The sequence below is a fragment of the Camelus ferus genome, chromosome 2 (genome assembly GCF_009834535.1).
Source record: "Camelus ferus isolate YT-003-E chromosome 2, BCGSAC_Cfer_1.0, whole genome shotgun sequence".
NCBI classification, from domain to species: domain Eukaryota; kingdom Metazoa; phylum Chordata; class Mammalia; order Artiodactyla; family Camelidae; genus Camelus; species Camelus ferus.
In genome coordinates this window covers 101476599-101500346 of record NC_045697.1, presented here as the reverse complement: position 1 = coordinate 101500346, position 23748 = coordinate 101476599, and the positions used below count along the sequence as shown (strand labels likewise).

At 41.1% G+C, this 23748-nt stretch overlaps 1 long non-coding RNA gene across 2 annotated transcripts in view; it reads left to right on the top strand.

The window, feature by feature from the left end:
- The window catches only part of LOC106729929, a 172061-nt gene extending 153943 nt beyond the window's left edge, over positions 1 to 18118 (top strand). Inside the window, exons 1-5 of one of the 2 annotated variants that reach the window (XR_004313989.1) lie at positions 7980 to 9913; positions 10572 to 10732; positions 13836 to 13945; positions 15389 to 15725; positions 15916 to 18118. This is a non-coding gene — a long non-coding RNA (uncharacterized LOC106729929). Of the gene's footprint in view, positions 1 to 7979; positions 9914 to 10571; positions 10733 to 13835; positions 13946 to 15388; positions 15726 to 15915 lie in introns of those variants that run through there. The other variant, XR_001366352.2, reaches the window with a different exon arrangement.
- The last annotated feature ends 5630 nt before the right edge of the window (positions 18119 to 23748 follow it).

Here is a 23748-nt window from a genome sequence, read left to right as displayed (position 1 = left end):
AATATAGATGTTTGCCTTTGTCTTGTAATACATGATTTTTCGGTGAAATGGTGAGTTTCTTAAAACTAGGATTTTGTCTGGTCAACACTGTACTCTGGAATCTAGCCCAGTGCCTGCCACATAGTAGAAACTCAATATATTTCATGTACATGAATGAATAAGTGAAAAAAGGAATGAGCTTGTGGTTTTAAAGCTCTGCACTGGGAATGAATCATTCGGGGGCTTACAAAAACCTCTGACCTTTTTATTCTAAAGTCCCACTCCTTAATGATCTTCTAGCTCCAAAACTGCTTGTAAATAATATACTGACAGAATGGAAGCATTCTTGATTTGGATATTGTCATGCTTAGAGGGATGTTTTCTCCACTCAAGAACCCAACTACTTTGCCCCTTGGTGTGGTCCACAGCCTAGCAGCCTCAGTGTGCCCTGAGAGCTTGTTAGAATTTCAGACTACACTCCAGAATTACTGAATCAGAATCTACATTTTAACAAGATCCCAGGTGATTTGTATGCACATTAACATTTGAGAAGCACTGTTCTATAATACTTGCTCAAGATGCCAGCCGAGCTCTGTTCCCTTCATGCCTATGGCTGAGAGTTAGGGACTGAGGGAATGCAGCCCTCCTAAAGTTGTTTTGGGTTAACTGTTCATTCTGATTTATTACTGAACAAAAGAACTTGCTTCACAGAAGCATTATTTACAGTAGCCAGGATGTGGAAGCAGCCTAAATGTCAATCAACAGCTGAGAAGATAAAGAAGATGTGGGGTTTGTGTGTATATATAAAATGGAATACTACTCAGCCATAAAAAAGAATGAAATAATGCTATTTGCAGTAACATGGATGAACGTGGAGATTGTCATATTAAATGAAGTCAGAAAGAGAAAGAAAAATACCATATGATATCACTTATATGTGGAATCTTAAAAAATGACACAAATGAACTTATTAACAAAACAGAAACAGACTCACAGACATAGAAAACAAACTTATGGTTACTAGAGGGGAGGGAGGTGGAGGGATAAAGTGGGAGTTTGGGATTAGGAGATACACACTATTATACATAAAATAGATAAAGAGTAAGGTCCTACTGTATAGCACAGGGAACTATATTCAATACCTTGTAATCTATAATGAAAAAGAATATGAAAAGGAATACATATATATTCCTTTACATATATCTGTATATAAATGAATCACTATGCTGTACACCTGAAATTAACACAACATTGTAAACTAACAATACTTCAAATTAAAAAAAACTTGCTTCTAACTGATCCAGTGTTAGTAGGATATGTTTAGTATTGGGAGAATGATGGATTTAGAAATGCTGTGTTCAGGAAGTTGAGGGATTTGCCATTGATTATTATTTAGTGTCAATTGATCTAGTATGTTTTTGTTACCAAACATAAAAAACATATCCTGAGAAATTTCTAGATTTTGGAAGTTATGAAAATAGGTGGCTTTTGATGGGTGGTTTTATAACATGTAAAATTGAGCTGCTTCTTTGTAAATTAGCTGATCTTAACATCGTAGAAGACTTCATATAGTTTCTGTGGTACTTGAGAAAGAGATCAGACAGCTGGGCTTCCTGGATGGGCAGTGATTGTTATCCTAGGTAAAGACCTTCAAAATATTTTTTAAAAAGTACTCACAAAGTGTATTCCCTGCTATAAGCATCTTCCATGTGAGCAGTTGAAGGTGATTCTTGACACCTGCCATGATTCAAGGCAGGCAAGGAGCAAGCCACAACTGGTTCACGCCCGAGGGAAGAACAATAGGGAAGCCTATAGAATCTAGCCAAGGACTGACTGGTGCTGCTTAAAAGCTTTTATTTCAGGAGCCATCCAATGACAGATTTTACAGAAAGTCTTATCTTATGACCTACCTTGAAGCTCCAAGTAGAAGGAAGCCTCCCATCGTCCTTCCTAATGAGTAATACCATTCAGCACAGTAAACATTAGTGCAGGGTTACATGGGGAAAATTTCCTTTCTATGTGAAAAATAGCCAGAAAAGTTCCCACAACTTCAGGATGTGTTTGGTTAAGGGAGCTAGTGCAGGACACTGATATGACTGTGTATAAATGTGGTCTGTAGCTTTTTAATAACAGACTCTGCCCAAGAATCATCAGGTTAGGTCTGATTCTACAAATTGCTGTCTTGTTCTTAGTAGCTGTATATTTCTGGCCTGCTGAGATTGCTATGTTCCTTTTTTTTTCACAGATAAAGAATTAATTAAAGATTTACTGGATAAGATATTCATAAATAAGTGGCAAACATTCAATATTATCTATCACATAAGGAACACACTCCAATTTTTATCACATTTTTGTTGCCTCCTCCTTAACATATTTCCTTAAAAAAGTATCATACATAAAAGAAGCATATTTACCAAGAGACGCTGCTGCATCTTTTGAGCAAGCATAACAAACAGTTTGCACCGCTATTTTAACTTGTTTTGATGGATTAATTGGTACTTACGACAAAGATTTCTTGCATAGTTGACTACAGGCTTACCTCAGAGATATTGCAGGCTCAGTTCCAGGCCACTGCAATAAAATGAATATCTCAATAGGAGACAGTAAGGTGACTTACGTGAATTTTTTGGTTTCCAAGTGCATATAAAAGTTATATTTGTGCTATACTGTAGCCTATTAACTATGCAAGAGCATTATGTCTAAAAAACAACATACACACTTTAATTAAAAATACTTCATTGCTAAAAAATGCCAACCATGATCTAAGCCTTCAGCAAGTTGTAATCTTTTTGCTGGTGGAGGATTTGCCTCAGTGTTGATGGCTGCTGACTGATCAGGATGGCGGTTGCTGAAGGCTGGGGTGGCTGTGGCAATTTCTTAAAATAAGACAACAGTGAAATTTGCCACATCAATCGCCTCTTCCTTTCATGAACAATTTCTCTGTAGGATGTGGTGCTATTTGATAATATTTTACCCACAAGTAGAACTGCTTTCAAAATTGGAGCCAGTCCTCTCAAAGTCCTTTGCTGCTTTATCAATTAAGTTTATGTAATATTCTAAATCCTTTGTTGTCATTTCAACAGCCTTCGCATCATTTGACTGGATTCCATCTCAGGAAACCACTTTCTTCGCATGTCTATAAGTAGCAACTCTTCATCCAGTAAAGTTTGGTCATGAGGTTACAGCAATTTAGAAACATCTTCAGGCTCCACTTCTAGTTCTCGTTCTCTCTCTGTCTCCACCACATCTGCAGTTGCTTCCTCCACTGAAGTCCTGAATCCCTCAAAGTCATCTGTGAGGATTGGAATTACTTCTTCCAAATTCCCGTTAATGTTCATATTTTGACTTCTTCCCATGAATTATGAATGTCCTTAATGGCATCTAGAAGGGTTAGTCCTTTCCAGGAGGTTTTCAATTTACTTTGTCCAGATCCATCAGAGGAATCACTATCTATGGCAGCTAGAGCCTTACAAAATGTGTTTCTTAAATAGTAAGACTTGAAAGTCAAAATGACTTCTTGACCTGTGGGCTGTAGGATGGATGTTGTATTAGCAGACATGAAAACAATATTAATCTCCTTATACATCTTCATCAGAGCTCTTGGGTGACCAGGTGCATATTATCAATGAATAATAATATTCTGAAAAGAATCTTTTTTCTGAGCAGTAGATCTCAAAACAGTAGGCTTAAATAGTCTGTAAATATGTTATAAAAAGATGTGCTGTCATCCAGGCTTTATTGTTCCATTGATAGAGCACAGGCAGAGTAGCTTTAGCATAATCCTTAAGGGCCCTAAGATTTTTGGAATGGTCAATGAGCACTGACTTTAATTTAAAGTCATCAGCTGTATTAGACTCTGACAAGAGAGTCAGGCTGTCCTTTGAGGATTTGAAGCCAGGCATTGACTTCTCCTCTCTAGCTATGAAAGTCTTAGACGGCATCTTCTTCCAATAGAAGGCTGTTTCATCTACATTGAAAATCTGTTGTTTACTGTAGACACTTTTACTAGTGATCTGAGCTAGACCTTCTGGATAACTTGCTGCAGTTTCTACATCAGCACTTGCTGCTTTATTTTGTACTTTTCTGTTACAGAGACGGCTTCTTCTAAGCCTCATGAACCAATCTCTGCCAGTTTCAGAGTTTTCTGCAGCTTCCAAACCTCTCTCAGCCTTCACAGAATTAAAAAGAGGTAGGGTCTTGCTCTGGGTTAGGCTTTGGCTTCACAGATTGTGGTGAATATTGGGGTAAAATTCACCAAAGTATTAATAGTGAATACCACTGAGTAGGTTACAATAGATGTTTTTAATTAAAATGCTTTTTAAGAATTTATTAGATGAGTGTTAACAATTTTGTAATTAGAAAAAAGAATATTTGAAAGTAACATAAAGTAATTCAGTGGTGGGATACTTTTCCTTACCTGTTAGATCATCCTGGAATTCACGGCCACCAGCAGTGACCAAATGGGTAAAAACATTTTATCTTTCTTTCTCTATGAGCTACCTATTCTATTACTGTAATCAAAATTTCATACTTAAATCTTATATTACTTTATCAAAACCACAGGCCATTCCAATAGCAATTTCAGTAGTGTAACAAAAAGAAGTGCACATGTATATATTTAGACAAGTAAAACATAAACAAGGAAAGCAAAGAAAATTAAGATATTAAAAGTTTTTTTTTTGAAAAAGACATACAACTCATTTTCTTTTATTCAGACACTGTTAAATGAATTCCTATGTAACATTTAAATTGACATTTTCACTCAGGTTTCTTCAGTTTTTGCGTCTGGTTAGTGAACTGGTTTTTTCATGTCCCAAAGTCATAAGATTGTTAGAAAAGCCTTGTATTCTATAATTAAAAATTGCCAGTCCTTTAGCTGTTTTGCTCAGCAGAGGCATAGGGCACGGTGTCTTTTAGAGACATTGCTCCTGAGATGAGAATAAAAGATTTTGACCTTTTATTGCCATGTTCATGAGTCGGAAGAACTTCATTTATTTTAGGTAAAGAGCAAATGAAGCATTGCCTATTTTCAGTGATTCAAAGAGCAGCTGAAGTCACCTACAACTTGCCAGTCAATAGTCTTTTGTAATGTTTTCCGTTTAGAAAACTATTGTACTTGTCCTCAAAACATCAGTGGCTCTTAGCTAGCAATTTGAACACACACACACACACACACACACAAAGACCACAATCCAGTTACTGGTGAACCATAGTCATAAACAACATTAGCCTCATGTGTGAAAATTTTCTTCCTCCTCCAACTGAAAACACATATTCTTCAAAACTGAGAAATCATTCAAAAATTGACTGTTAAATGTAAAATAATTAGAGCCATGGGGCTCCATCTAGTTTAATGTTTTAATGTGGGGGAAGAAAAAAGGCTTAAGGCCTCTTTGATATTAAGTCAATGCTATAAACACAATGACATTGGCTGCCCCAGCTTGCTCATATATAAAATTAAGTGCACGGAGAATCTCTGCACTCACTTCTATTTTAAAAGGAAAAATTATAATAGCAACTGAAAATTGGTAAGAAAAGATTATGTCACTTCCACCTTAGTCTATAAGTCACATTTTAAAGTTGTATGTGAGTGCTAAGAAAGCTAAGTTCCTTCTCTGGTTTGTTTAAACCACGTGCAATTATGGACACGTCAAAAATATGAACGTCCACAAGGTATTTGAACATCCTGAGTCTGTACAGCCCAAGAAGAAGCAAATCTTAGTAGGGCAAGTTTAGTCACTAAGATTCACCACTGCCGCTCTAGACAGTCGATATAAATTGCTGCATAATTAGCCCAGCGGCAATAATCCATCCATCAGGAAGACAAGGCGCAGACACCCGAAGCCATCGATTCTGCCTGCTGTGCTGCACGTTGTTAACCGTGCGCGCGCCTGGGAAACCCCGCGGGATGTAGTGTTCGCCACGTGGTTTGCTTCCGCATTGAAGAAGAACGTGGCAACAATTTTAAAAAGAGATCAGAACAAATAGCAGTGTCTATTTTTTAAAGGTTTGAAAGTACATGGGGTGGGCTCAGGAGTCAGGCTATGTGAGGGGCCCATGTTTCCTATTACTCCTGGTCAAGGAGACAAAGTTAGTTAACGCCTCCCTGGTTAGGATCCCCATAAAAGAAACAAGAATGACTTACGGATGGCGGTGATACTGGGGAGACAATGTGTTGATTTCAGAAACGTCATGGAAAGAAACATTCTGAGTGATATTAATAACTTGTGGAAATTATGTAATTTCAGAAGGCTACCCTGGGGGCAATCCAAAATCTATTTTTAGAATCAGACGTGTCAGACACATTTACACAAAACTAATTTCCTAAACTCATCAAAGATAGAAACCTTGGAACTATATGCTGGATATGTAATATCCAAAAAAACATAAAATGGCCGTTTTAGAACTAAATGTTTACTTTATCAGTGGCACGAGTAATAATTCAACAAAAATCTCGTATAGAAATAAAACAGAGTTCCCTCCTCATACTATATTCAACCTGATACAAACTATGCAAAAGATCAAGAATAAAATTCTGTAATAGGACAGTTACTAGGAAGATTCAACACAGTTGGGCAAAGCTACCATTTTCAATGAACTCCATTTAAATTCTGCTATGACTAATATACAAAGGTCATGGGGTAGTGAGGGTCAAAGTGATCTTTGTGTGATTCACTGACATAAAAAATCTTTATGAAATATAATTATGTGCAAAAGGAAGCTACATACTTCATTTGGTACTAGATTCTTCAGAAAAATCTTAAGTTCAAACATAAAATCTCTGAAGTCAAGGAGTTTTGAAGAAAAGAGATGTGCTCATTAGGGTAAATCTGGTTACCTGAGGATGACTGATCAGCATAATTAATGGTCTTGGGGAACAAGAGGAAATATTTGAATCAGAAAAAAAAGTATGCTGTCTTATATGTGTGCTTGATTTAAAAGGAATATGTAAGATATTATTTAGTTCCTAGATATGAACTTGATAAATATTAATATCATTGTTAGTGAGTTTGTAAGAGATGATATGGGCTTCTTTGAAAATTTGGAATCGTTATCTAGAATGATGCCATTAAAGAGTCTTTATTAATACATAATGAGATTTGATGCAACATGTCCAAGTTTACTGCATTGGAATTGGATAGGTTGGTAGAGTCATAGGTACTTCTATTCAGTAGGCATAATAAAGAAGACAGCAGTAGGGGGTAGCAAAAGGTCAACTAGTAGGCAAAAAACTGCATGTGAAGAGGATGACAAGGAGAAGCAGATAACAATAGTCCAGGAGGAGGTTCTTTTTTTAAACTGAAGTATAGTTTATTTACAGTGTTAGTTTCTGGTATACAGCATAGTGATTCAGTTATACATGCATATATATATTATTTTTCATATTATTTTCCAGTATAGGTTATTACGAGATACTGAATGCAGTTCCCTGTGGTATACAGTAGGACCTTTTTGTTTATCTATTTTTATATACAGTAATGTGTATCTGCTAATTCCAAACTCCTAATTTATCCCTCCTCCTCCTCCCGTAACCGTAAGTTTGTTTTCTATGTCTGTGGGTCTGTTTGTGTTTTGTAAATAAGTTCATTTGTATCATTTTTTAGATTCCACATATAAGTGATATTATCTGATATTTGTCTTTCTCTGTCTGACTTACTTCACTTAGTATGGTAATCTCTAGGTCCATCCATGTTGCTGCATTATTTCATTCTTTTTTATGGCTGAGTGATACTTCTTTCTGTGTGTGTGTGTATAATGAGATTTAATGCATATACACACACACCCACGTCTTCTTTATCCAGTCATCTGCTGATGGACATTTAGGTTGCTTCCATGTCTTGGCTGTTGTAAATAGTGCCGCTGTGAACACTGGGATGCATGTATCTTTTCAAATTAGCATTTTCTCCAGATACATGCCCAGGAGTGGGATTGCTGGATTATATGGCAAATCTATTTTTAGCTTTTTAAGGAATCTCTATACTATTTTCCATAATGGCTGCACAAATTTACACTCCCACCAACAGTGTAGAAGGGTTCCCCTTTCTCCACACCCCAAGGAGGAGTTTTAATACCAAATAATTGGGGGAGGTATTTGTCTAATAGCTGGAGATGAATGATCTCGGAGCAGTCAGTGTACAGAGATGTGGAAAGACAGGCAGGTTGGCATGAGGAAACCCCGGCAGCAGGTAGCAGAGTTCCAATCACCGGAAGCCCCCCCCTGGGAAAAGTACTGTGATGGCTACTGCAGACTGGCTTGCTCAAGATCAATTCCCACCTCCTGCTAGTGTGGTTTCCTATCCTGCAGAAGCTGGTGAGCTAAAATCTACACTTCCCACATTTCTAGATGTGATTTATGTTCTGCCAACCAGCTGCCTTTACAGAAGACTAAAATCCAGAACTGAAATAAGAGTGGAGGGAACATAGCGTGAGGCTCCTATTTTTGCTGGTGCGGATTGAAGTGGAAGTGATTTGATCTTGAGCTAGCAGCTGTCATCATGACTTCTTGCTTCATCAGGCAGCTTCCTGATTATGGGCAGGGCAATAGTAATTCTGCATCATGACTTGAGTGGTTTTTTTTTTTCTGGCCACAAAATACAATTTTTTTCTGCAAGATCAGACTAAATTCTCTTCAGTTGATAAACATTATTATAAGCCATTTAATATCCCATAAAACAAATTCCTTTCTGCTGACACCATCTAGAGTAGGTTTTGTTCTCTATAATTGAACCCTCACAGGGCAATTACTGACTATAGTGATCGTAAGCAACAGACTCTCAAAGAAATGAGATTTTGAGATTGGTTAACTCACCGGTTGGAAATAAAGGCAGCTAAGCTTCTGCTAGTATCATAAGATAGACACCAGCTGCATACTGGTGATGTACTAACTTAGAGTTAATATCATCCGGGGTTGTGTAGAATAAGAGATTCTTCATTATGGGAAGAAAAAGAATGTAAGGACTGTTCTGGGGATGTGGGGTGGGTTTTTCTATCAGTTCCATAGAACTTAAAAGAAGTGATAAAAGGAGATTTAAAGTGTTCTGCTTAAGGTATGGTCAGAACCAGAGAACTTCCATGGCTGCCTGTAGGACTCTCAGAGAAGATAGAAAGACAGAAACAGAGCCAGACCCTCTGAGTTTCTGAACTGCAATGTAGGGTGGATTCATAGACTTCACATCTCTTCTGTGAACAAGAGGGCATTTGGGGGAAAGAATGGGACCAAGGAAAGAAATAGGGAATTTGATGGATTCTTATGTCTCTCAGTACCTTAAAAGCCCATATTCCACCAAGTATTCCTTGAAAGCAAACTTGTTTCCTATTTTATGAAGCTGCTCCTTTCTTGCCAGAAGGCTCTGTGATGACTTCACCTGAGGGAGTGCAGTCAGCAGGGAAGCCAGTCTTCCCCGAGCTGTACACCCCAACATTGCCTTCAGAGCCTTCGCTAGAATCAAACCCCAGCATGCTGCTGTGGTGGCAAACACAGTCCAAGCTGGAGGGAAAAGATTTATACAACAAAAAGAATCATAAGATTTTGCTCATTTGCGATGGCAAAAACTTGCAGTCTGTGTGGGAATGGATTCCAAGGGTGTCAGACCAAGAAGGGAGAAGCTTAATTTGGATCAGGTTGATGATTTTGCATTGGGTGCACTTGCCAGAGATTCTGGGTTCAATATGCTCCCTTGAGCAGCTCAGAACGTTTAATAGAAACACGGGTATGGGGGTAGCCAATGCTTAAGCTATGATGCCAAAAAGTTCTTGGGGCAGTGTAGGGAAATGGATGTAAAGAGAAGGAAACACTGGGGTATATTTATGATGTGCAAATCACTCATCAACACTTATTTATGTCTCCCAAGAGACTAAAGGACACTTCCTTCAGCAGGGCACTACCTTCATCAGGAAATACCTTGAGAAGAGTCAGAGTGGCTGACCTCTGATGGTAGGAGCTGCAGCCAAAGAAAAGGGCCCCCTGATTCCTCTGGGTGTGATGGGGTCCCAGGTGGCAAGGTACAAGGGGCAGCACAATGACAGGACTCAGAATAGAGGTGAAATGTGGTTACCATTATAAGCAGCAGGGCTGGACCGATGATCACAGGTTTTGAATGTCAAGGATATTTGACAGTGGTTAATGGAACAGGAGGTTCCCCTGAAAGAAATATACAGGCCTATTCTCATCCTCCTGGATCTGCATAAACTGACACCAAAACAAAAGTAAAGTCTAGGTGACCCGATAAACTCTAATTACAAGTTATAGCTCCTTACTGGTTCACCACCCTACAGCCCATAAATGATAATGTACCCTATGATAGTGCGGCAAACACTGCTCATCTTCTTAGTGGTCCCCTAAGAAGGATCTGCAGCCATCTGTCAGGAAAATGGCTGTGCCCAGCAGGAAGGAACCACCCAGATCTTTGTGGGATTACTGACAAGAGCTGTAGCTAATATTAATGCCAGGGGACCCAGAAATGCCAGAGTGGTCCCTTACTCAGGAGGGATTGATTGAAGTTAGGGAGTATAAATAAAGCTTTGGTTTGGGTTTATTGCACAGTGGGTCAATGTGGGCCAACTGGTGATTCATTCTATGGTTACTTTCCTAGTTTCCATACGTATGGTTGGAACAGGCATACTCATCAACGTCTGCATACTGGCTTCCAGATCCGTGGAATGAAGGCTCTGGCTGGGCGAGAGGAAGCTTCTGTACCAAGATGATGCCACAATAAACGTAAAGCAACGCCACACACCTGGAAGGGTGGTAGAGGTGAGTGTTACTGTCAAACCTTTCAGAAAGGGAGAGGTAATAATTTTTATTACATTCTCAAATTCCCACTGCCCCACCTTCCCCCTATCCTCATTAAGCTCTTCTGTTTGACCAGAGAGAAGACTGATGGGCCTTGGGAACAATATCAATGGATTATCGGAGCTTAATGAGAGAGTGATTCCAATTGAAGCTGCTGTCCCATATGTGGTTTATTTTCTGAAGCCATTGGACACAGATCCTTATGCCTGACATAGAATTGTCAAGTTGGCAATTTTTAAAAATTAAATACCCAATAAGAAGAGACCACAGATTCAGTTTCCTTTTTTGTTTTATTTTGTTTTAATTCTTATTTTTTATTGAAGTATAGTTGATTTACAATGTTAGTTTCAGGTGTACAGCAAAGCAATTCAGTTATACATATACATACATACATATACATATTTTCAGTTTATTTCCCACTACTTCTCATTACAAGAAATTGAATATAGTTCCCTGTGCTCTACAGTAGGTCCTTGTTGTTTATCTATTTTATATACAGTAATGTGTATCTATTAATCCCAAACTCCTAATCGCCTTTTAAATAGTAGGGAGCAGCAGAGGACAATGGGTTACATCAACTTTCTGGCTCTGTTTGGTAATTTAGTTCAGAGATTGGCTAACTTTTCCTGTAAAGGGCCAAATAGGAAATATTTTAGGCTTTGTGGGCCACATATAGTCTTTGTTGCATATTCTTCTTCTTCCTCTTTTTTTTTTAATAAAACAACCCAACAAAGTAAAAACCACTCCTAGCCTGCAAGCTTTATAAAAACAGGCTTTAGGGCAGATTTGGCCTCCACGCCACAGTGTGCTGGCCCCTGATTTGGTCCATGGGCTCCTTAGACATCGCACGAGTCCGCACGATATCACGCTGCTCCATTACATTGCTCATGCTGTAACTATGACCCCAGTAAGCAGAAAGTAGACCTGGATGTCCTGGGAAGACACACTGATGTCAAAAATGGGAGAGAAATCTTTTGAAAGTTCAATTTCCAAGTCACAGAGCTTATTTCCAGAAAGCTGTCTTTAGTTCTGGGTTTCAGAAACCAGGAAAATCCATCAGGAGCACTGGACACAAGCTGAGAGGAATGAACAGTAAGTGTGTCCTGAAGCCGGCCCCTCCATGTGGTGTGGCTGTTCTCAGGCTCTTCCCACCAGGGGACTTTGGAACTGTGAACTGGCTGAACTGACACCAGGGTGTCACATGGCTCCACCTGCAAGGAGAGGAGGGATACAGTGGCCAGAAACCAGGGGCTTGGAGAAATAGGTCCCTGCCACATTGATTCTGAGCCTCTTCCACCAGTAAGCCATTTTGATTGAGGGTCTTGTCTGACTGATAGAAGGAAGTCAAAAGTTGACTTTATTTTTATTCCTCGGACTCCTAGAGAAAGAAATCTACCTATAGGTTGTATAAAAATGGCTATGTTCCAAGGGAATTTTAAAGAAAGAACCATTCAGATATTGCTGAAAACCATGTAATAGTGTAGTTGTGAGTGCAGAAATGACTTTTCTTCTTTATTCATTTTAAGAACAGTTTAAATTGGTTTGTGCATCATAAAAATTTAGCCTTTGATCAATACTTGGCTAAATAAACTGCAGTCTCCCTGGAATGTAGATGACCAAGGGACACTTACTCTTTCACATGGTACGCTTTCTCTTTTGGAACTAATAAAAGCCACAACTGCATGCTTTATTATAAAAAGCAGAACAGAATCTGGGCAGTTTTTTCCTTATTTCAGAAAGACAAAGCTCAACAATGAATAACATATTAGGAATCTGACCTGAATAGTAAGAGACTTGACTTTCTTGTTGCCAGGCTGGCTTAACCCCATGCATAAGCGTGGCCTGTAGTGGTGATAAGTACTTGAACCTTTTTCTTTGATTTCATGACCTTTAGCAGAAACATAATTTCACTGCATGTGTGTATCTTTTCACCCAAACTGTTTTCTTACATATCTGAATGTGCATTAGTTTCATTAAAGATCTTTACTGGCCTGATGCCCAATATCCCTGTCAAGCTGAAATTGTGAGCTCACAGTTCCTTGCTCTCAGAAACGATGCTAGGTTGTCCTTTGGACTCTCTAGAGAAGCGTGGACACCTGATTGAAGGCCAGCCTAACCATACATCAGCAACGTAGGAAGTAGCAAGAGGCTTTCTTCTTAATAGAAGAGAGATTAATTGCCTCAGTCAGCCTGATGCTATCCTTTATAATTTGCACTGAGGAGAATGCAGGAAGTCATTGGAAGTAGGAGGAGAAAGAGGAAGCTCCAAAAAGAAGCATAGACAGTGAAAGTCGCTGAGATGTATTAATGATCACAGGGAAGGACGCAGATCAGAAGAGGGCAAAACTGGTTCGGAATGGCAGTGGCCCCCAAGTTTTCTTCATCCTGCCACTCCTAGCTGTCCACTCTGAGGTGATCAAGATCCCAGTAGCAGCAATGACAGTGGGTTCTCTGGCAGAGAAAAATGAGAGGTACAGAGAGGGGACCCATCAGGCCGACCAACACCATGGACTCCTAGTATTTCATGTCTGCCCAGGGTACCTCTGTCCCTTGTAACTATCACCCAAATGTGTGGCTTCTCTAGCCTCTGGGGATCACACCTCCCTGCAACAAATTATTAAGTGTATGGAAACTGAAAAATACAACAAATTAGTGAATATAACAAAAAAGAAGCAGACTCACAGCTATAGAGAACACACTAGTGGTGACCAGTGGGGGTGGGGTGGGGTAGTATAAGGGCAGAGGATTAAGAGGTGCAAACTGTTTTGTATAAAATAAGCTACAAGGATATATTTTCCAACATAAGGAATATAGCCAGTATTTTATCATAACTATAAATGGAGTATAACCTTTAAAAATGACTCATTATGTTGTACACATGAAAATTCTATAATATTGTAATCAACTATACTTCAATAAAAAATTAAAATAAAAAAACAAGAGTTGGAGCTGATTTTTGGAGGTCCAGTATTTTTTTTTTTTTTTGATCCAAAGAATGCTTTTAAGTTCTACCAGTTTGTTCCAGTTTAGAGAGTCCCTTCAACCAATCATCTTCTCGTTCCAGCTCCAGGATGGCTTCTCCACATTGTTTCTGCCTTCTGATCTACCCTGGGAGGGGACAAAGTCACCAAGGCTCAGCCGAGATCCTGCTGTTGTGTTAACTGCACTTCACAGGTGAATGATGGGCACAGAAAGGAGTGACAATGGAGGAAGAACAAGCAAAGAACAGGCAATTTCTTGGGATTTCTTCTAAAGCGTAAAGACCGTGTCCTTCCATCATGGTACCTGGGATGTAGGGACAGAAGAGGGTGGAGAGGGGATGGTACTTGGGCTGCCAACATAGTGCAAGGGGCACTTGGCATCCTTGAGCAAAAAGTGCCTTTGACCTTGGGCTTCCTGCCTGGAGTTCAGTTGCCTCCAAGTCTTTTGAGGTCCAGCAAAAGAGAGATCTAGTTTCTGTCTCATCCACCACTCCTAACCTCCAGCTCAAAGCCTGCCTCCAGGAAACATAATCGTCTTCAAAGATGTAGTAGGGCCTAGAATGAGGGCCGCCTTTTTCATTGTTGTGTAGAGCCGTTGCTCCCTCACTGTTTTGAACATCCCATTGTAGAATAATATTCTTTTTGGCTTTACCATTACAAAAGCCCACCAAAGCACTTTTTCTCCTCTCAAATCAGAAGAAATCTGACCACGTGGTTCAAGTTAATCTTGTATTTGGAGAACTTGATAAAATGTTCGCAGTTTTAAAACAGTAGTATTCACCTGCCTCCTGCTTTGACTCACCTCTGAGTACCCTGTCTATCAAAGTTTTAAAATACACTGGAGACTAGTCTCAGCTAGAGCTTTTGGTTACAAAACCAGAAAAGGCTAATGCAGACAGGGAGGATTTTATTTTTATATTATAGAAAGCATAAAAAGAGTCACTCATTTGTTTTCATTATAACTTTCATGAAAGTGAAATTCAGTCCTATAAAATGTTACTTCATCTTAGACCAAATAAAATGGTTGTCTTTGGTTGTCTTTTCACATTGATTAATGTCCTCAGCCTTTTCCTAAGATTTCAAATGATCCTATTTGCCCATAAGTGCTATGTTTCAAAGGAAGAACACTTTTGAGCTATCTATAATGATTTCTCAGCTTTTACCTTAGAGAATATTGCAGTGCATTCTGCGTGAAAAGCTCACATTCTGTTTACAAAGAAAAATATCTGTTACTTTGCTGGAATATGTTATAGAAACTAATACTCCAATGTACATGAAAAGTTACTCTGGAATTTCATAAGTCTTGGAAAAGTTAGTGGTTACACACACACACACACACACACACACATATACATGCACGCACAGGTACATACTCATACATCAATTTGTGTAACGTGGGATATTTTTCAAATAACCCAGATGAATTTTCTCCTCATGCTAGTTCCGATTCATTCTCTATCTTCTCTGGCATTATTGCTACAAGAAAGGGAAGCATAATTGCTGCCGGAGAAAGGAGAGGCTGTGATAAAAGAGCCTTTGTGAAAAGGGGAGGGAAGTGGAAAACCAGGAAGGGAGAAAGGATAGGAAATGAGAAAAGGACAGGAATGTAGATGTGACTGTCCTTTTTTTTCTTTAGAGGTTACTCTTCAAGGGAGAAAGAGCAGATCCACTGAGATATTTTCTGAAGAACCCCAAACATGGCACCTCTCAGAGAAGTTCCACACTCAACTGAGGGCAGCATTTAGACAGCACTGACAGAGGAAGGCTCTGGATGGAGGGGCCAAGACTTCCCATGATCTTCATGCGCTACGTGGGACTTTAAGGTTCCTGATGACTTTGGGAAGAAAGGGGTCAGAAGACACCTTCATGCGCTACGTGGGACTCTAAGGTTCCTGATGACTTTGAGGAAACCAGGGGTCAGAAGACACCTCAGGACGAAGTAAACCCCCTTCCAAGCAGAAGGTCCAAAAGAGGTGAAGTGGACCCTAAAAACTAACAGATTTTTCAGCAAATATGATGAGAGGTTCAAGTTGGATATAACTTGATTTAAAAATAAATAAATGTAAAATTCCCTAAGCTCCAGATGCTCAGAGTTTTCTAGAACCTTCATATCTGTTATATTAAATAAATAAATAATAAATAAAGCATGGTTTCTATTCTCAGGAGGAGCCTACGACCCGGTGAAGGAGACATAGGGGTCAACAAATCCAATGCAGTAGGTGATACAACTGAGGCAGGTTCCTGGTGCTGGGGAAGCAAGGAAGACGGCTAAATGGATGGTCCCCTGGGAGTTGGTGAGACCTGCTCTGAAGGATGAGCATTTTTGTTTTCATCAGGTGGACTGGCCTGGTCTCTGCACTGAAATGCCTCCCTGTGGAATTTGTGCCAATTATGTTTCCCCAAATCCCTCACATGTCCAACATCATCTCCTTCATGAGGATTTTTCTGATCCTTCCAACTAGATTTGACTTCTCTGGTCTGATTTTCATGGCGTGTCAGATTAATCTCTCTCCTCGTTTTGTCCTTTATGCTTATTTTGTTCTCTCAGCTAAATTTTATGCTCTTCCCTGAGTTGCCACATCCCTGCACCCTGTGTGTATGAGACACTCAATAAATGTGATGTTAAATTGAGTAGTAAATAAATAATAGAGAATAGGTTTAGGAAAATCAAGTCTAAACCTACTAAATGATGTGCTCTCTGTAAACAAATTTCCTTCCTTCTTTACCTTTTTGTTCCCAGAAGTTCATGTAATTCTTGGCAGAATAGTAGGTGCTCACTAAATGCTTGTTGGAATTTAATAGGGGAGGCAGTTGTAAAGATAAACTGGGAGTTAGAAGTGGTTCTGCAGGAGGTTTCTATTTCAAGCTTTGTGGGAAATTCTCCTCTCAGATGCCAAAGACTATAGCTCCTTTAGCTTCTTTGGAATGATGCTGCTGTTCACAGGTGCTGACCAATACCTCTGCGACAAATTTCATTTTGTAGGTGATAGTGAAATACCGAGCCTCAAATATAAAGATGAGAAGGTGTCCTGTTGAAACTCCACTTTTTCCCCTTCCATGTCCACCTTCTTCAGTCTTGGCAAGGGGCTATTGGGTGGATACATTGTGCAAGGCGGATGCCAGCTCATCTCGTGAACTTATGGTGTCACAAAGGATTCTCACAACCATTCTGTCTTTGAGGTAGGTAATGTTATCCCCACTTTTCAGATAAAGAAGCCAACTTAGACATTTTAAGGCACTCATCAAAAGGTCACACAGCTGGTGAATGGGAGCACCATGATGGGGCCCTAATTTGTCTGATTTCAAAGCACAAATCTTCTCTTGATGAACAAATGAAACCTTGATGGGTGGGGTCTCTGGAGATACAGGTTTAATTGGGAGATACAGTTGGGTGCAATTCTTCTGACTTACTCTGGTGATCAAAGCTGGTCTATTCCAGCCTAAATCAGGTCACTAGGAGATGAGAGAGTTTGATTATATGAAGAAGGGACCCAGGATGGTCAATTGACAGGAAGACTGGATGTAGCGAAGTTTTTGAAAACAGAGGGAGAAGGGTCTATCTGGGTGTTGAAGAGTGGAATGCAAGATAGAGACATTGCTGAACAAGATGTGACAAAATATTCAGGAATATCGCTACAATCAGTGGCTCTGCTGACCACAAACCTTCCCTACAAATATGTCTGGTATGTAAGTTTCTCCTTTGTTGTATGCCACTGGTGACATTCTTAGGTAATAAAGTACTTGCTGGAAAATAAGGAGGAAGAAAAACAACTCAGATGTTTTCATTTTGAAGGCTTCTATTAAAATGAAAAGCTTTATATTTCTCAAAGTGAAGTGGCATAATACTGTCACCTCTACTCCTTGAATACAGCTATCTTTACCCAGTGATGGTCTATAATTTCTCCATTTATGATTCTGTTCTTTTTCTGGCATTTACTAAACATAATCATGTGAGCTATTGTGCTGTAACGTACAGACACTCTTTATGAAAACAGAATTTCAAATAATACATTAGTGGAAAATTATACATATTAGCAGCATCTTTTCAGTTGAAAAGATTCTTCATACAACCAGATTTTAAAAACCAGATCCCTTAGGGCAAATATTCTTACTCTGGATTCATAGATGCTATTCCAGAGGAATCTATGTACTTGAAAAATGCATTAAAAATGTGAGGTATAAAGGATATATTTTTAAAAGTCAGCAGAGTCTTTAAATCTCAAGTATAAAAAGTAGAACATAATTTTTCTACAATAAAATTAACTTATGAGCACCCATTTGTACGCAGAAACAGAAAACTTTTAGTTTTCATAGTCCCAGCCAGTCTTCTAAACCGAGTCCATCCTGGTTTAAAACTCACCCAGTTGAAGGTACCGCTGCTCCCTCTCCTCCTTCTCTGTCTCCTCTGGGGTAGCTTGTTGGTCCAGGGGAGACTTAGAAGCATCGTGACATTGGCGGGACATGTCTGGGTGTTGATGACCCCTCTCATTTTCTGCAGAGATGACTTGGCCTCTGTTCTCCAGGTGTGAGTGACGCACGGCATCGCCCTAGTGCACAGCCGCTGACTGTTCTGAGCTCATTGCTTTGGCCCCGTGCCTGGTCTGGCAGTGCCACAGAACTGTAGCCAGGTCTCCGCGTACCGATCAACAGGCCACACCCTTGCTTGGTCCTGCGTCTGGCTGCCCTCCTGGGTGGTCTCTTTCATGTCCCACTGGCTGTGTTTCCCAAAGAACTTCCAGGCCTCCTGCAGCTCACAGGAGCCCCTTGGTCACCACTAAGGCACCGTGAGCAAGCCCAGGGGCTGGCAAGGCGTTAATCCTCAGCCCTTTAGAATCTAGAAAAAACATACTACCATTTATTTTTCCACTTTACACCCTTGTGTTGTGGGTTCTTCCATTAAGACCGGGGTTTTGCAAAGACTCCAATGGGAATACTGAGTACAACTTTTTATTTTTAAACTCTTGGGCTCTCTTAATATAAAAGGGAAGTCTGTATTCCTACCTTCACCCCCAGACTCTTGGAGTTTGATGCAGTGCGTGTTGTTATGGGCTGAATTGTGTCTCCCCAAATTCATATGTCGAAACCCTAACCCCAATACCTCAGAATGTGACTGTATTCAGAGATAGATGATCAGGTTAAAAATGAGGCTGTCAGGACTCATAGACATAGAATACAAACTTGTGGTTGCTAAGGAGGTGGGGGGTGGGAAGGAACAGACTGGGATTTCAAAATTTGTAGATATTGATAGGCATATGCAGACTAGATAAACAAGATTATACTGTATAGCACAGGGAAATATATACAAGATCTTGTGGTAGCTCACAGTGAAAAAAATGTGACAATGAATATATGTATGTTTATGTATAACTGAAAAATTGTGCTCTACACTGGAATTTGACACAACATTGTAAAATGACTATAACTCAATAAAAAATGTTAAAAAAATGAGGCTGTCAGGATGGGCTCTAATGCAATCTGAACATGTCCTTATGAGAAGAGGCTATTTAGACACACAGAGAGCTTGCACAGAAAGAGAAGGCCACATGAGGATGTAAAGATAGGTGGTTATTGTTAAGCTAAGGAGTGAGGCCTCAGGAGAAATCAGCTCTGCCAGCACCTTGACCTTGGCCTTCGAGTCTTCAGAACCGTGAGAAATCAATTTCTGTTGTTCATGCCCCCCAGTTCGTAGTGTTTAGTTATGACAGACCTAGCAATTAATGTACAACATTCTTCCCCACATTGCAACTTTCTCCCATCCTTCTAAGAGCTCTCTTCTTCCCCTGCCTCCACCTCCTGTGCATCTCCTTCAGAGCAGGGGTGGTGGGAGGGGAATGCATTCCCCAAGGTCACACCTGCCCCAGCACTCCCTACTCCCGGCCAATTTTTTAACTTATACTTACTGGGCATTTTGAATCCTTTGTTGAAGAATCTGCAGTCTTTGTTTCATTTGTTCAAATGGGGTTGCTTGGAGGAATTCAAAAGACACACAATGTTAGAAGTTCCAGATCTCCAATAAATATGTCATATATCATCCCACTATCAACATGTGTGTGTCTGCTCATATCTTTTCTGGGGAAAGTCCACAGTTCTCTTGAAATTCTCCAAGGGGTTTCTGACCAGAAAAAAAAATGTTAAGATTCACCATCTGATTATATTTGAACTATGGTTCAATTTCAAATATATGATTTATATACATTTTAGAAATAACTATTATGTCAATGAGAGAGCAGAATGTTTATCTTCAATAAATGTAAATGGTATCACACTCATTTTCTTCATTTAAAAAGATCTCTTATTTAATTTGTCATGAAAAAAAAAGCTAAAGCAAACTATCTGTGAAATACTTGATTCTGTCCTCACGCACATCTAGTCCCACATTGAGAGATCATAAAATCATCCTGTTACTTTTACGGGGACCAGCATCTTCAAGCATCACCGTCAGCAGGAGGCATTCCACCTCACTCAGTATTTAAACATGCATATGCACCCACACACACAGATGTCGTGGCAGCTAAAGTTTCTCCTCCCCGCCTCTTTCTGCCTTTTGTGCCATTATTCATGGAACAACAAGGATTTGGAGGTAAGAGTGGTCAGGAAGGACCTATACTCTTCCCCATGTTCTGGGATTTTTTTCCTTTCCCTTCTTGCCTCAGTTCACCATTATTATCCACCTGATTGCTGTAGTCACTGCTATGGGAATGCAACTGGACCGTGAGCCCCTAGCCATGGTTGTCTGGACTGGAGCTTGGCAGCCAATCATGGCACTTCCTTGAGAATTTGAAACTAGCTGAAGAGTTATAAAATTCAAGAGCTGTTGGTGACCATGCAACTGAGTGCACACCAGAGAAGCAGAGAAAGTCAATGTATGGGGGGAGAGATATGGAAGAGGGAGGGAGGGATAGAGAGAGAGAGAGAGAACAGAGCAGGCAGGGTTGTGGGAGAAAAGGGAGAGATAAAGTCCTTAACACATATCCCTGTTTCCAAGCTGTTGCTGATGCCTGGTTGCATTCCTGTCTTAGGTTCCATGGATAGCTGGGTATCTTACACAAGTTCCCCCCTTTTACTTAAGTTGGGTCAAATTTCTATTTCTAGTAACATCACTAACAAATTTAATTACACACACACACATATATATGCACACATAAGAGATGATCTTAATGTAAGTGTGTCAAAATGTCACTCTTCCAATGTTAAATTTTTAAAAATTGGGATGAAAACTGACTTGATCTATAAAGTTATCATGAATATAAATGAACAACCGTCAAACAAAAAACCCTTATGTCATACTTGGTGCTATATTTTGGAAGAGATTTTTAATAGTAAAGGCTCACAAAAGTGGAGAGTCCTTCTTGTGCCATACCAGTCTTACCTGAAATAAAAATCTCCAGGAACAATGAATCCATACAATGAAAAAGTATGAGCCACTTCACTAAAAAGGAGAATGTGATGCCAGCCCTGCAGATTCTGGCTTGATTTTATTGCTTTAGACAGCAAGGTAACTACTGGAATCACCTTTGACCTCTGGCCCTACAAAGATATTTCAAAAGGAAATGAAAAATATTTTGTCCTTCACTGGCAAATAGAGTTATGTTTGGGGGGCACAAGTGGCTAAAAGTTCGAGGTTTGTAAAAGTGGATGCTGAATAAGTTTAATAAGTCATGGAAGCCAGGCTTATTCAAGGAAGACACTGCCAAATAACTAAAAAAGGTAAATATCAGTCTGACTGATGGATTTTTAAAATGTCATGTGGTATATGCATCTGATTCACTCTCTCTCTTTCCCCAGAATTTAAACTTCCTAGATGATGTGCACAGATATGTCCCATTTCCCACAGCAGCCCTGTAAAAGGTCTGCAAGGTCTTGGCCAGCATATATTTGTGTTTTAATTACAAGAGGGTTTTCTGGGTATCTCACATTAAGTGTTCATTTCCACAAAGACAGTTGCTACATCTATTTTTCAACTCTATCTTTTAGACAGAATGTTTTAGTACTTCTGGAAGTGTGGCAACCTTCATACTCACATGCACAATTGCACACGTGCACCAAGACTCCACTTAAAGTTAAAGGACGGGTATGGTAAACATCTTTTCAACTTAGTGGCAAAGCTTTGGCACCTGGATGTCCTACTATTCTTCCAGTCTTTCTGTATCTTAAGAAAAGGCTGAAACTCTTGCCCAATGAGAAAGTCATCTCATCTTGCAGACAGATCTCTACAAACAGAACTTACCCATTGCTTTAAGCCCCAAGTACAACACAGGTGGTTGTTTTTCTTTTTCTTTTTTCCAAAATGGGTGTGTTCAGCACTAGCCATGGAGGAGAAATTCAATTGTGTAATGGGCTCCTCAAGTGTGATCCACATCCTCGCAGGACCACCTGGACTGCCTGTCTCTTTTGGCCCTCTTCCTCCTTCACTCCATCCAGCTCACGGCAGACTGTGGCTGAGTGTAGCAGAAAGAGCTTGAAGAGAAGGAAAGGTGAGGGCTGCAGGGAGACAGTGGGCCAAGCACAGTTTCTGGCCCAGAGTGTTTATTAATTCATTCTGTAAACATTTATTGAAGCGACAGCATGTTAGGCATTGTTCCAAGCTCTACGAGTGATGGGAAGAAAAAAAAAAAAAAACAATCCCCAAACCAAACACCAGTGTCTTTGCTCTCATCGATAAAGCTTATAACCCAGTGGCAGCTGAATGCTTGCGGAGTGAATGGATGCCTAGATGCAGGAAGTGACAGCAGGGGTGACAGCTAGGGGCAGCTCCAGCTTCCCACTTTGTGTAACTGTAAGAAATGACTTAGCCCAAGTCGATTTCACCATCTTAACTTTAGGATTCCAGTCTCTCTGCGTGACAAAGGGAACCCGCATGTACCATCATCTTCATTTTATTTAAAATGTGAATTTAAAGTGTCCTTAGGGAGGAGGATGCGTGTCTGGACTGGAGCTCGGCTTTCCCAGCAGCACCATTACCTGTGAGCAGCTCAGTCGAAACCTCTCCACGAGAACCGCCAGGTGGCACCTGTAAGGCGCAGATGGGCAGTCCTTCGCCCCACACCCCACCGCCCGGAATAGTCAGGCAGCGTGCCTTCGCCCGTGGGCTTGTTGGCGAGGAAGTGGGGGAGTTTTAGCCTCTATTCAGACTGCTCGATTACATGCCCTGTTTTCCTGACACCCCAAACACGCATAGTGTAGATTTGTCCCCGCGCACCCAGGCTGCCACAGGCGTATCACACGGTTGTTGGGAGCAGCTCGGCCTCAGTCACCGAGCCACGACGTGGGGGTTGGCGGTAGGTGGCCGAGGCTGCGCTGAGCTGGAAGCCTCGCCAGGGTCCGGGTCTCCCCCACCAGACCTCAACACGAGCCGAGGGAGGCGGAGGAGTGGCAAGAGAGACGGGTCCCAGGGTGGTCGCAGGCAGAAGTCCGGGGAACCCGGGGCCATGGCCTCCCATTACCGGCCTCCGACCCCCGGGTCCGAGCCGGCGCTGCCAGTGGCCCGGGCCTGGGGCGCCTTCTCCCGCGGGTTCAAACCCTGTGGTTTCCCGGGCCCCGGCCGCAGCGTGACGGTCCCGGGTCACCTCTCATCAGCGCTCCGCATTGGTGCTCCCAGCAGCCTAGCCTGGGGACCGTCTCCGCAGGCAGAGGGGCCCGTTAGAGGGTCGGGGTACGGGGCGGCCGCACACAGAGCAAGCGTGTTGGGGGTCACTTCAGGTTGGGCGACAGGGGCACCAACTCCACTCCCTTAGACACGGGAAGCGAGCTGCGCCAGTTGCGCGACTGTCGCTGCCGTCGCTGCCTCTATTCGGCCGCCGGTGACATTGGGAGGAGACTGCTGGGAACGAGCAGAGGAGGAGGAAGAGGAGCAGGGAGGGGCGGGGTGGAGGGGAGGGGGTGGGGAGAAAGTACCGACCGTGCCAGGGGGCGTGTGAGCAGCCGGAGAGGCGGCGCGCCGCTGACAACTTCTCTGGGGCGCGCGCGGCGGGGCGGGGAGCGAGCGGGGAGCGCGGC